The sequence below is a fragment of the Chrysoperla carnea genome, chromosome 5, assembly GCF_905475395.1.
Source record: "Chrysoperla carnea chromosome 5, inChrCarn1.1, whole genome shotgun sequence".
Classification (NCBI taxonomy): domain Eukaryota; kingdom Metazoa; phylum Arthropoda; class Insecta; order Neuroptera; family Chrysopidae; genus Chrysoperla; species Chrysoperla carnea.
Window position 1 is genome coordinate 37,467,174 of NC_058341.1, and position 12,160 is coordinate 37,479,333.

The following is a 12,160-nucleotide window of genomic DNA, read 5'->3' on the forward strand; positions in this document are numbered from 1 at the left end:
ATTTTTCTTAGGATCTTTAGAGATATAAATTTTTTGCATTAATCCCCTTTCTTTATTATTTGCATTAATGATCCCTTGCAAGAAACTCACCAATTTTGTTGAAGTTCAATTTTAGTAAAAACTAAATAACTTATTTAAAATTATTTATAAACCAAAATAGAAAAATTTTGCATCTTAATAAGCGCTATACGCAAAAATAAAAACTAAAATTCCTATTTTCAATCTTATTTGCCAAAAAAACTGCCCTAAACCTGATTGTGTTACAAGAGAATAATTTTTAGTTGCTTGACTCTTTTTTTCAGTTTATTACTTATCCGTACCATAAAGATCTATCTACTGCCTTATTAATGATACAAATCTGATAATTATATTTTAATATATTAATTTGAAACATATTATCTACCTACTAAAATACATAAAATATGATCAACACATTTTACTATTTGTATAAAATACGATCAAGAAACCTTCAATAAAAATAAACTTGTAATATCTCGAAACTGACATTCTGGTCTTCAAATCTTTATACCGCCCAACTCCGGAGAATTAAAATTTAATATGCATGAATTACTAGATAAAATATATGTAATAGGCTTGTAAAATATGAAACAAATTGTTGAGCCTCGACCGAAAAAAAATTATGCTCGAATTTCAGGTAATGAATCAATTCCTAGATATTCAATATTTTAGTAAGTAGTAAATTGTTTTTAATGAAAAAGATAGTGAAGTATATCGGTTCAAGTTTTTTGCTATCGAGTATACAAACTGCACAACGAACATGAAATCTGAATAATTAAACTATCATCTACATAATAATATTTAACAACAAATAATTATCAAACTAACACTTAAAAATAAAATAAAATAATAAATATTTTAGTAAGGTGCGAAAGAAAAATTAACTAAAAACATACATAATCACTCAATAATTATTATACACCGCAAAAATTTTTACGTTGAGGGAAATAATGAAAACAACACACACAGAAAATATTCTCACACTTTTCAAATTTTTCACACCCGAAACAAAACAAGTACAAAAAATTATTTCACGTATATTTCAACAGTTTATAATCATCATACACAGTGCCCCCATATCATCCGAAGGTAATTTTCCGGCGTTACATACAAACTGCAGGAATCTTAGCGTGTATACACACAAAACAAAACGCAAATATTAGAATGAATTTAAGTTAGAATGACATAGAGTTAAGTTTAAAGTGTCTTAAAATGGGGCGTGCGCTCTCTGATATGTTTAGGTTGCTTATAAATGTGTCTTAAAAGAATTATATTGTTGTTAAATGATTTAAGTGTGTTTGAGATATTTTTTTTCGTGTGACTTGTTTGTGTCGTTGTCTCACTTTTTTTCCAGTAGTTTTGTCAACGCAAATTAATATGAGTTTATAGGTAGGTATTAAAAGATATAGTGCAGCTTTTTCGTTGGCAAATTATCATCGTATTGACCGATCGATGTGTTAATGAATTGTGAATTATAAATTTTTCATTTGACAGAAGATGTATTGACTTTAATGTATTTTATAATTTTTATTTTTCCGGTTTTCAACTGTCTTATAAATGTAAAATAGTAGCAGTTTTGATCGTCTCTGTTTCTCACGTATCCTTGGAAGGAGCCGAAACGATTACAGTGTTGACTAAAATTAATTAATCAAGAAGGATATATATCGATTTCAGTGTTGACTAGAATCAATAAATGCCGTTGATAATCTGTCGACTGAAAATTCATAAATTTGATTTTAATTTTTTATGCTTCTGAACTTAACCATTTGCAAATCTTATGCGAATATTTTATTGTGAGCCTAACTTTTAGTGTTCAGTTGCATACATTCGAGTATTTCAACCCTTTTTGTTATTTGTACCCATTACAACAATCGTCTTCCGCTGGTACTTTCACTTCGCACCTGATTTGAAAATTTAGACGTGCAAACTTCTTCGCAAATTATCTTCATTAGTTTTATTCAAAACTGATATACTTTTGTCAAGGAATTTTCTATGGTACCTGAACATTTGCTTATAGACCTTTGAAAGGTTGTAAAGCATGTTAAAGTTGCTGTCACGAGGAAAATAAGTTGGTTAAGTTTTTTAGAAATATGGAAAATTGGGAAATAAAAAATGAAAATAAAAAGCAATATTCTCCAACAGCTTGAAAGCTTTAGGTACATTAACTGAAAAGTAATTAGTAAAAGTTTTACCTGACGTAATTCCGCACATTTACACTTTGTAATAGAGTCAGATCGAATGTCGATTACTGGCTGAAGCCGAAGCGAATTAATCGGCTATCGCCACCACCTTCGGCCGAAATCAAAGCCGAATGCTCCAAGAAATATTTTTACTTTTTGCCAACAAGATTTTAGACTTTAATATTGAAAGTTAATATTGACTGTATAATAAAAAAAGATACCTAATTAAATCATGTCTATAAGGTCCGGCTTTGCCAAAGGCGTTTTATGACCTTTTGCAGTGTGTATCAATATTTTACGAAAGAAATATAGGAATTTGGAATTCACCTAAATAGCGGAATATCATTAATCCAGTGTATTATTTATCCGGATGAATTGCCTAATAAATTTCGAAAAATGAATGAAATAAGGTAAAAATTAAATTTAAAGGATGCATATATTTTTAGATAGTAGGATAATGATATTTCATGTAACGGGGTTAGTTTACGTCTGTTTCAGCGCAGACTATAAAAAAATCAGTTTGTACCAGAATGCAGGGAGATTTTTGCGTGACTAAGAAGTCGAATCCATTTTTTTTTAGAATTTTGTCTGCTAAGGTACTATGTTTACAGAATTAATTTCATGAGACTAGCACCGGAAAATGATAAGCAAAAAGCCTGCAAAAGACAAAAGGGTTGCGCAAAGGACCTAATTTTCTAAGAAAGAAAGTACCTACCCACCTCAGGGATACAAAATGTTGTCTGTGAATTGGGTTGGCTCTGGAGCGAGAATAATGTGCATAAAAATCTGCCTGTATCTTAAAGTATATTTTTTTAAGCCTTATTAAGGTTCAATATATTTGCGGCCTTTCATTGACTTTGAATTACAATTTTTTATCTCGGATATATAACTTACCTATACTTAGGGAATGTTTACAAAAAATATTGTTCTAAGCATCGACTGTATAATTCATATGTATATTGTTTTTATAATCATAATATATAAAATTGAGGTGGAGCAGAAAGATATGTAGCCGCCTTTAGAATATATTTCATTGGTTAGAGAATCCGCCCCCGCAAACATTTTACTTGTGGTAACTATAAACAATATACTTAGTTGTATACTAACTACATATGTGAATATTTATCATCTCTACTAATATACATAAACATTTAGTATATCTAAAGCAATATTTTTTCTCTGACTATCTCTGTTTCTTTTATAGAAATTGTATTTATATTTACCTGATCCATAAGACTAAATACTACTCATATTTTTATACTAGACTTGCTAGATTTTCTTATCAGAATTTCCTTTACACTTTTTTGGTGTAACCAAAGGAAAAAAAAGATTAACCGGTTCCTAAGAAGTAAAATTATGTAAAATAATACAATATCATAGGCATTAGAGATAATAGCAGAATAGGCATTAGAGATAGAAAGCTGTACAAGAATGAAAAGCTTTAAATAAACGTAGCTCAGGGACGCTAGTTTGAGCACGGGTTATAATGATGGCGATGAGATTAAAAAGTTATGTTGAGATAAGTAAAGTGAAATTATGCAGATTTAAATTTTGCTCTGAAAAGTTCAGTACGCGAATGACAGGCTTTTTTCGGGGAATAAGTACGCGGTAGGTTTATGCTGTTGTTTCGTTTACCATGTTTTGACAAATAGTGTCTTTGTAATTATGTGTTTGCAGAGTTATCCGTTGATTTTCCATTTTTCCTTGATTTTTATCTTATTGTCAAATAGTTATACTTTTTTATTCTTACTAAAATAAAACACGAAGCAGTATGTCTGCAGGAAAATTTATGATCAAACATCTATCATGCACCTATTTTATATTTTGAAACTTATTCTAAGCTTCCTTCTATGTTTTAAAAATTCTTAAATATTTATGATCAGGATGAAAATTAGTTCTCATCGGTTCTAGATTACTATTAAGTTGCTATTTTTTTGAATATAAGTTCTAGTATTCATTATAAGTCTATACGTTATATTTATAACTATAAATAAATTTATTGATACAGCAAGGAATGTCATTCAAACATCAGTATTGATATGTGTTTTAAACATTTTATTTTTAACCAATACTCCACATTAAAAAGTTATAAATTTGTTTGAAATATGCACAAGTAGCCATCTTGAATATAAACAGAACTTCAGAGTATTTACTGAAAAAGTTTTTATTGCTTATATCATATTTTGAATTTCAGTTATTACTTAATTATACTAATTTTTAGTTAGTAGATTAATATCGTTACAAGATTATTCTAGTAGAAAATTTTAGGAGTGGTTATAGAACATTAAGCCACTCTTGAGCAATCCAGTTCTTGCATAAACCTCAAATATAATCATCTGAGGCATGGTTTGCTAATTTGTATTCATGACTTGATCGGTGCTAATTAAAAAATCTTTGATTTAAAAGCATTTTTGATTTAAGTCTTTACCAAATGTTAATTCACTACTAGGCTCGAACCAAACTTGTCTCAGTTATTTTCCTATAAATATTATTAAAACTATGAGTAAAATTCAAAAAACTGAATTTTTGGGCTTTAATTATATGGAAGATTGTCCCCATCGTAGAACAAAAGCTGAGTTTAGATGATCTCAGATTTTTCTGAGAAAAGGCGATAAATTGTTGAATTTATAATCCTTGTGCCTTTTTTAACGCTCATTCAAAGCCGCTAATCAGGTTATTGGTTCTTCTGAATATCCTTGTAGGGTAAATACATTTTAAAATAATGTATTTACATAATAAAAAGTATTATTAAAAAATTTTTTCCCGATACTATAAATTTATATGGCCTATAAATGCAATTCACAAAGAAATGTAGTGTTTTCATTTAAGTACTGAGCAGATACAATGTATGGTATTATTTTGTATATTTGGAATTCATGAAAGAAGCAGAAACATTCAAAGTGTGTTTTATTAAACAAATTGTGATTTATGTACTTTTGAAACCATAAAAGTATCTATATAAACTGAACTCTTTTCAGAAAAGTTTTTATGTAAAGACTAAACAACATTTATACAGGATGAATAGAGAAAAAATGACCGTTTTCCAAATATAAATCGAGAAGTTTTCAAAATTCAATACGGCTGTAGTAATAAATATGATTCTTTGTAGAAATGCCCTTGGGTAGTGAATGAGAATCATTTTGTCACATATTTTTAACAAAGATTTTGTTCAAGAAGAGGTTAACACTTAAATGGGAGAGCCCTATGTCCAAAAAGACGAAACCACTCAAAAGAGAGGAAACGTGTATTTCAAGATTGTATTTAAGCTATTATCTATTATCTATATAAATATATATCGAAAAAACTAAGTTCAGCGGAACATTAAAATTTAAGACAAAATATTAAAAACAATAAATGGTGGAAACGCACGTAAATGATACATTATATTACCTTTCTATATACTTATGTATTTATTTGCGCTCCCACCATATTTATCTACAATTGTGAACAGGTTTTTGAATAGTATTCGCACCGTGTTTGAGTTTTATTGGGGGCGTTTCCATGGTAACGATACACTACTTTAATTAAAGAATTGTATGGATGCATATATAATTGTATGGATTGCATTTATGACTTACATTGAAAATTTAATATTATTGTCTCATAAATTTAAATAAATAATTATGATAATTTACATTTGAAAAATAATATTTGTGCAAGTTGATTTATTATTTTCACAATTTTTAATTCATTTAGTTTAATAAATAAGTGTTTTTTAATAATTTTAATTTGACATTTTTTATAACATTAATATGTAAAGAATTGCAAATTAGTCATAATAGCCTCCTCCACTGGAAGCGCTGGCATCGATTTTATTGTCCCTACCATGACTACGTACACAACGAATTGAGATATTATGTATTATTATTATTACTCAGGCATTGTAAATAGGTATGTTATTACTACAGATCTGTGCGAGCGCAGCGATTACTACCGAAGGCTTCCGAAACGCCAAAGTTCAGAAGCAAGCCCAAGAGGTTTTCAAAGGGTTTTCGAAAATAAGCATTGTTAACCACGCGACATGCTTACAAATTTTCCCAGCATAAAACTAAATATATCTGCAACTCGTCAAGGTACAAAACTCTGAAAATGTAATGCTTTATAAGCTAAAATGTTCGAATTTTGTTGGAACTGTTATACTGGGTGTAGTATAAAATGTCATTTTCATCAGTAGCACAGTGAAAATAAAAGTGTGAAAAACAAAATTTAATAACTGAAAAAACAAATTGTCAAAACCATAAAATAAAAATGTTTCTACTTTAAATCATTTATGAAATTAAAATATAATATTTTTTAAGTAATTTTTTTGTTTATTCGATTTATATTTTTAAATAAAATGTATCTTCTATTCCTCAACATAATGCTGCTGTTATTGACTGACTCATCCAAAAAGCATTATTACTTACTGTTTATTAATAAAAATTCATGTCGTTGTTTATAACTATGGACGGAAACATCATTGTCGTTAACACCTAAAAGAAGTCACTGGGGTCGTTGAATCTGTCATCACATTCATATCACTGTGAACCATCGTGATTTCCCTAACCGTTTATATGTTTACCTATATTATTTTCGAATACATAAATTTATTTTTATTTTTGACTTTTTCTTTCGATATTTTTAAATATTTCGAAGAGAAACTTTAAACTTTATTAATATTATTTTTAAAATAAAAACTATAACTAAAAAATGTATCTACTTTGTTTTCTCGTGGATTCATGTTTGATTCATGTTGGCTATTCAAATTAGACAAATTGCCAGTATCTAACTAAATTTGGAATTTGGATATTAATTGATCTCTTCATTTTATTTATAAATGTAGAGCCTTTTTTAAAAACATGGATGTCCATTAATTGTAAGCTCGATGTTGCAATCAACAAAAAGAAATTTCTTATGTAATAAATTTAAGGCGCACAGAAAATCTCTACACATATACAAAGTCTCAAAGTAGATGTAATCAGTATTTTTTATAGGTGTGGGCTTGAAAATGATCAAAAAAGCCAAGGTTTGCTAGGACAATACTCTTATTCTAAGCCACTCGAAGCCACAAAGGTTCAAAATATTTTTGGTCATGAATGTTATGTTTTGATCATAATTATTTATTAGAGCACCAAAAATGTCCTAAAAAATACTTTTCAAAGGGAAACTTTCAATTAAATGTCAAACTAAAAATAAAAAATAACTTTTCACTTTTGTCATCTACATTGTGACCAACCCTTTCAATGCATTAAATATTTCGACCAAAAAATTGTTTGTAGTAACGAGAAGTATATTGATTAGTATTGGTATTTTACTTAACAAGACTTGAACATCTATTTTATTCAAAAGCCACATTTACAATCGATTTAATTGGAATTTTTAATTTTCAACGAATCTAAATTAGCAACAGCTTTCATCGATTTGCCAAACATTTTTTTATAAAATAATAAAATATAATTGGATAAAAACAACACATTCATATAAATAAATATACACACGTGAAACATATACAAATCGAATATTTTAACGTTGCCATAAGGCCGGGAAATTATAAAGCTTTCAATCTTAAAAAGTTTTTCGTGTCTTAATTTTATCCAGTCGTATAAGCTGTACTGACTAACAAAATATCGGATAAAGAGTTTAATATTTACGTAAAATTATTTTGCGAGATTTCAGAAGTTATTTCTATTGGTATTGGGGCAGTGAGGTAGAGAATGTTAAAAATATTTTTATTATAATAATAAACTATGGAAATCCTTGGCAGTATTGAAGATATCAATAATTGTTCGCCATCGGTTTTTCATGATCTGCGATTCAAGTCTTGCTAGTTTTAATCCAACGTATGATGGACATTGTAGTCTTTGTTGCAAAGCAGGATATATCCAACCTATTTGAACCTGCCTCGTTAATAGGTGTATCACAACTCCTTTAAGTAAGAATCTTCGGCACCATATCCCAAGGTTTCACCCCAAATATCAATGAAAAAACTATTGAACGTCTTTAATGATTCGCTTTATTATTTTCCACACTTTACATCCATACTAAGAAAAACAGTTTCAAAATTTGTTCCGCAAATGTGAATTCTTTATTGATTTGGTTGTGAATTCCAAGTTATTGGAGCATCGCGAATCTAGTTTTGGTTGCTTGCCCTTTTTGAAATTGAAATAAACTTTGGCAAAGATCATAAATTTCTAAGGTCACCATGATGTTTTCTGCTCAATTCGTACATCAACGTTGTATAAACGTTTAACGTCTTGTTGAAATCATCTACCTTTGGTAATTAAAATGTGGGAAATAAATAATCCAGGATTCTTTGTTGTCATTTTTAATACATTATAATAACTGAACAGTACATATTTTGAAGAAAAATAAAGACATTTCAGCACTTTTAATTAATTTACTTCGATAAAAAATAACATTTCAAATGTTTTATACTCAGATATACGAAAAAAAAAAAAAAAAAAAAATATTTAAAAAAAAAATGCAATAAATAAAACATAAATTAATAAAAAAAAAATTAATTTTATTTCATTTTTAAAATGTTTATTTGTGGGCTGAGTAACCAACTAAGATATATAAAATATATTTTTAATTATATGGATATTTAACTATTAAAATATATTAGAATATGTGAAAAATTTAATGTAATTTGTGAGGGCAATTCACATTTCAATCATCACAATAACATAAAACAATTAATTTATACTAAAATAAGGTGAAACATTACTGACATTCTTACCACACATTACACGGTCAGTATACTCACAGAGAAATGACTAAATTGCTGGTAATTTGGGCAACACATTTATTATTTTGCTCAAATGGAACACTTTCGAGCTTTTAGTTCATGGTTTACTTTTTAAATGATAAGTAATAGTGTTTTGAAGTTTGTTTAGAGGTTATTTGAGGTTCTCAAGGACAGGTTATCCAAATAATATGAAAATTCATTATAATTACAGTAAAAACAAGATGTCAAAACCAAGATGAATAATTTCGTGAAAAGTAGTTTGATATTTTTAGACTGAAAATTAAATTTTAATATCTAAGAGTCTCGTTTATGATTATCTGTGAAAGATAAGTAAAGATTGTTATACAAATTTGTCTTTCTTCGGGTTATTTGATGCCCAAATTATTTAGAGGTAAATAAACATACCCAGATAATTTTAAAATAAAATGCTTTCAAATAATTATAATTAGTCGTATTGGTTGTCTCTCCTAATTTAAAAAGATCTTTGCATGGCTCCCCAGTAAATTTACCGTAGGCCAGAAAAATTAATACCGAAGTAAATAAGGCAAAATGTTTGGTGAGCCTGCAGTAGGTACATTATTTTATTTGCAGCTACAGTATAGTTAGTATACAATATTTAGTCGTTAGTTGAAGAAAACTTGCATTTATTTATTTATTTATTTATTTTTTGCCTCAAATACAAATATAAATGATTATGAAATGAGAATAATTCATCTAAAGTATATTTAAATAATTATTTTTAAAAATTAGTAAATCCATTTTTATATTAATTATTAGTGAAAAATAGTTATATTTTTTAGTAAAAAAATTGGTAGTGACGTATTTACAACCGTTGAGGCTGTGAGTCAATCGATTTCCATGGAAATAGACGTTGTAATATAGTGAAATCTAGTCAAGACACAAACCGTTTATCATTATTCATATTGTTTAATCATTTCTCCGTGCGATGTCGTTACGAAAGCAAAGTGTTGACGTCACTGCCGTTTGAATTTATATTTTTGAAAAGTAATTTTTAGTAAACTTACGAAAAAAAAAAAAAAAAAGCAACTTTTCTTGTGAGCAAAGGTTTTAAAAGCTCTTTAAAGTTAGATTTGCCTAGTTTTTGTCTATATGCCTGTAACTATGCACCTTTTGAGCTTTTTATTTACTTTTCTAATAAATAAGTGATTCTATTCGTGTTTATAGATGTAATTTTTTGTATTTAATCGAACGAATTTCTCACAAAAATGCAAGCATTAATACTCAATACATCGCAGGGTATTTACATTTAACTGAGTTATTGTTTATTTTAATTTCTTTATTAGTACACTGTTCTCATAAATTCTATTTTATGTATGAAAAAAATTAAAAATTTTGATTTTTTTCTTGTTTCAATAACACCACCCTATGATTTCCATATTTCAGTCATCACTAAAGCAAATTGACTGCAAGAAGTGAAACATATTATTTGTATACTTTATGTGGTTACATAGTTTTTGTTCAAGTACACAAAAATAATAAATAGCTTACAGTGGAGTCTTTGTAGCTTATGTTGCAGCATTATTCTTACATTTTTGTACATAGTATATATCATTTTATTCTAAAATCAGTAGAGACATACTTAATCAAAGTTTATTTACTTGTTTATGCCCATGATTTTGCCGTGAATACCAAGTTATTTGCGTCTTACGCGGCTGAATTTTTACCTACTATTTTTACTGTCTACTTTGGGCCCTATAACCTTAAATACTATGATAGCATTTTTTAATTGTCATTCAGAATTTCATTGGGTATTCGAAATCAATTGAGCACCTAATTCACGAATTTCTCCCTAATTTTGATATTCAAGACCTATCATGATCTAGAATGTGGAGGAAACTGAGACCATTACACTGAAAGTGATCAATTTTTTATACAATATTCTATTCACTTATATGCGCTCCCACCATTATGAATATTACTGCAATAATGAAGGAAGAAACTGATAAATTCTCTGCGGTCGCTCATGACCTAGATGTTAAAAGCGACCTTAAATAAAATAAATAAATAAATGACTAAAACTGATAAAATTTAAATGGCAAAAACCCATATCATTTGAACAAACTTTCAAGAAGCTGTGAAACCGTAAAGAGACACAGACGAATTTTATAAATTTGTTATGCATGATTTTTTTGGAAATAGAATCTTTACTATATTCATTATTTTAAAGTTGAAGGGTAGTAGCTATTTTCTAAATGTTTTCTATGGAAGTTACTAAGCAATGAAAAATTATATTGATTGCAGGTTGTATTTCAATTTCCAAGAGAAGTGTATAAAAATTACAAGGATGAGGGAAAAAAACACAAAACTTAGCGGCAAACGGTTTTGGTTAAGATACTTGTTCAGTTCTGTGTCGATATATTTGAATTATTCTATGATTCGACATTGACAATTGTAAAGAAACTGAAAAACACGTCTTTATTTACATAGTTGTGGCAAAGTATACCACCAACACTTAAGATTTACTGCTTTTTCTATGGTGCTACCGTTTTCTGTTATATATATTATTTTCATATGTAAATAAAAAGATTGTTTTATATTTTTTTATTAGTTTTTTTTTTCTTTTTATGATTTCTTATAAATAATATCTTTTTAAGTTTTTGGTAATGTTTAGGTTTTTTTATTGGTTTGTATGAGATATACAATTGCGTAAACATATGATATCTTGAATTGAGGCATTGTTAAGCTGTTACTTACAATCGGATGCTAAATGAAATCATCAAAAATCACCTTCTTATTCAAACGAAAATTATTTATTAGATGGTTCGAGTGAAATCAGATCGAAAATTAGTGGAAAAGATCAAGAAATATAATTAAATTTTTTGAATTATCAAGAAGAATAATTAATCTTTTTCAAAATTATTGATGATATGAAATATTTATGCTCTTTGTAAGTATTGAGCTAAAATAGAATGGTATTTAGCCCGAAAAATGACTTGGGGTTTTGATCCTGATGCAGCGTCAATTGCTGGGATCCCATCAAATAACATTTGTAGTTACTACCCCCATTATTTTAATTCACTGATCTTTATAGGTTTTTATTGAACATTTCATCTCGATTCATTTTTAAAACTCAGGCGTTAAATGGTTTTTTTTAATTGAATATGAACTGATTATATAAGAAGGGACACTCCATAAATAGAATACGAGTAGTTTCTTCCACTCATGGTTTTTCACAATGGATTCAATGTAATAATAAGCGCTTCCTATTTTCATT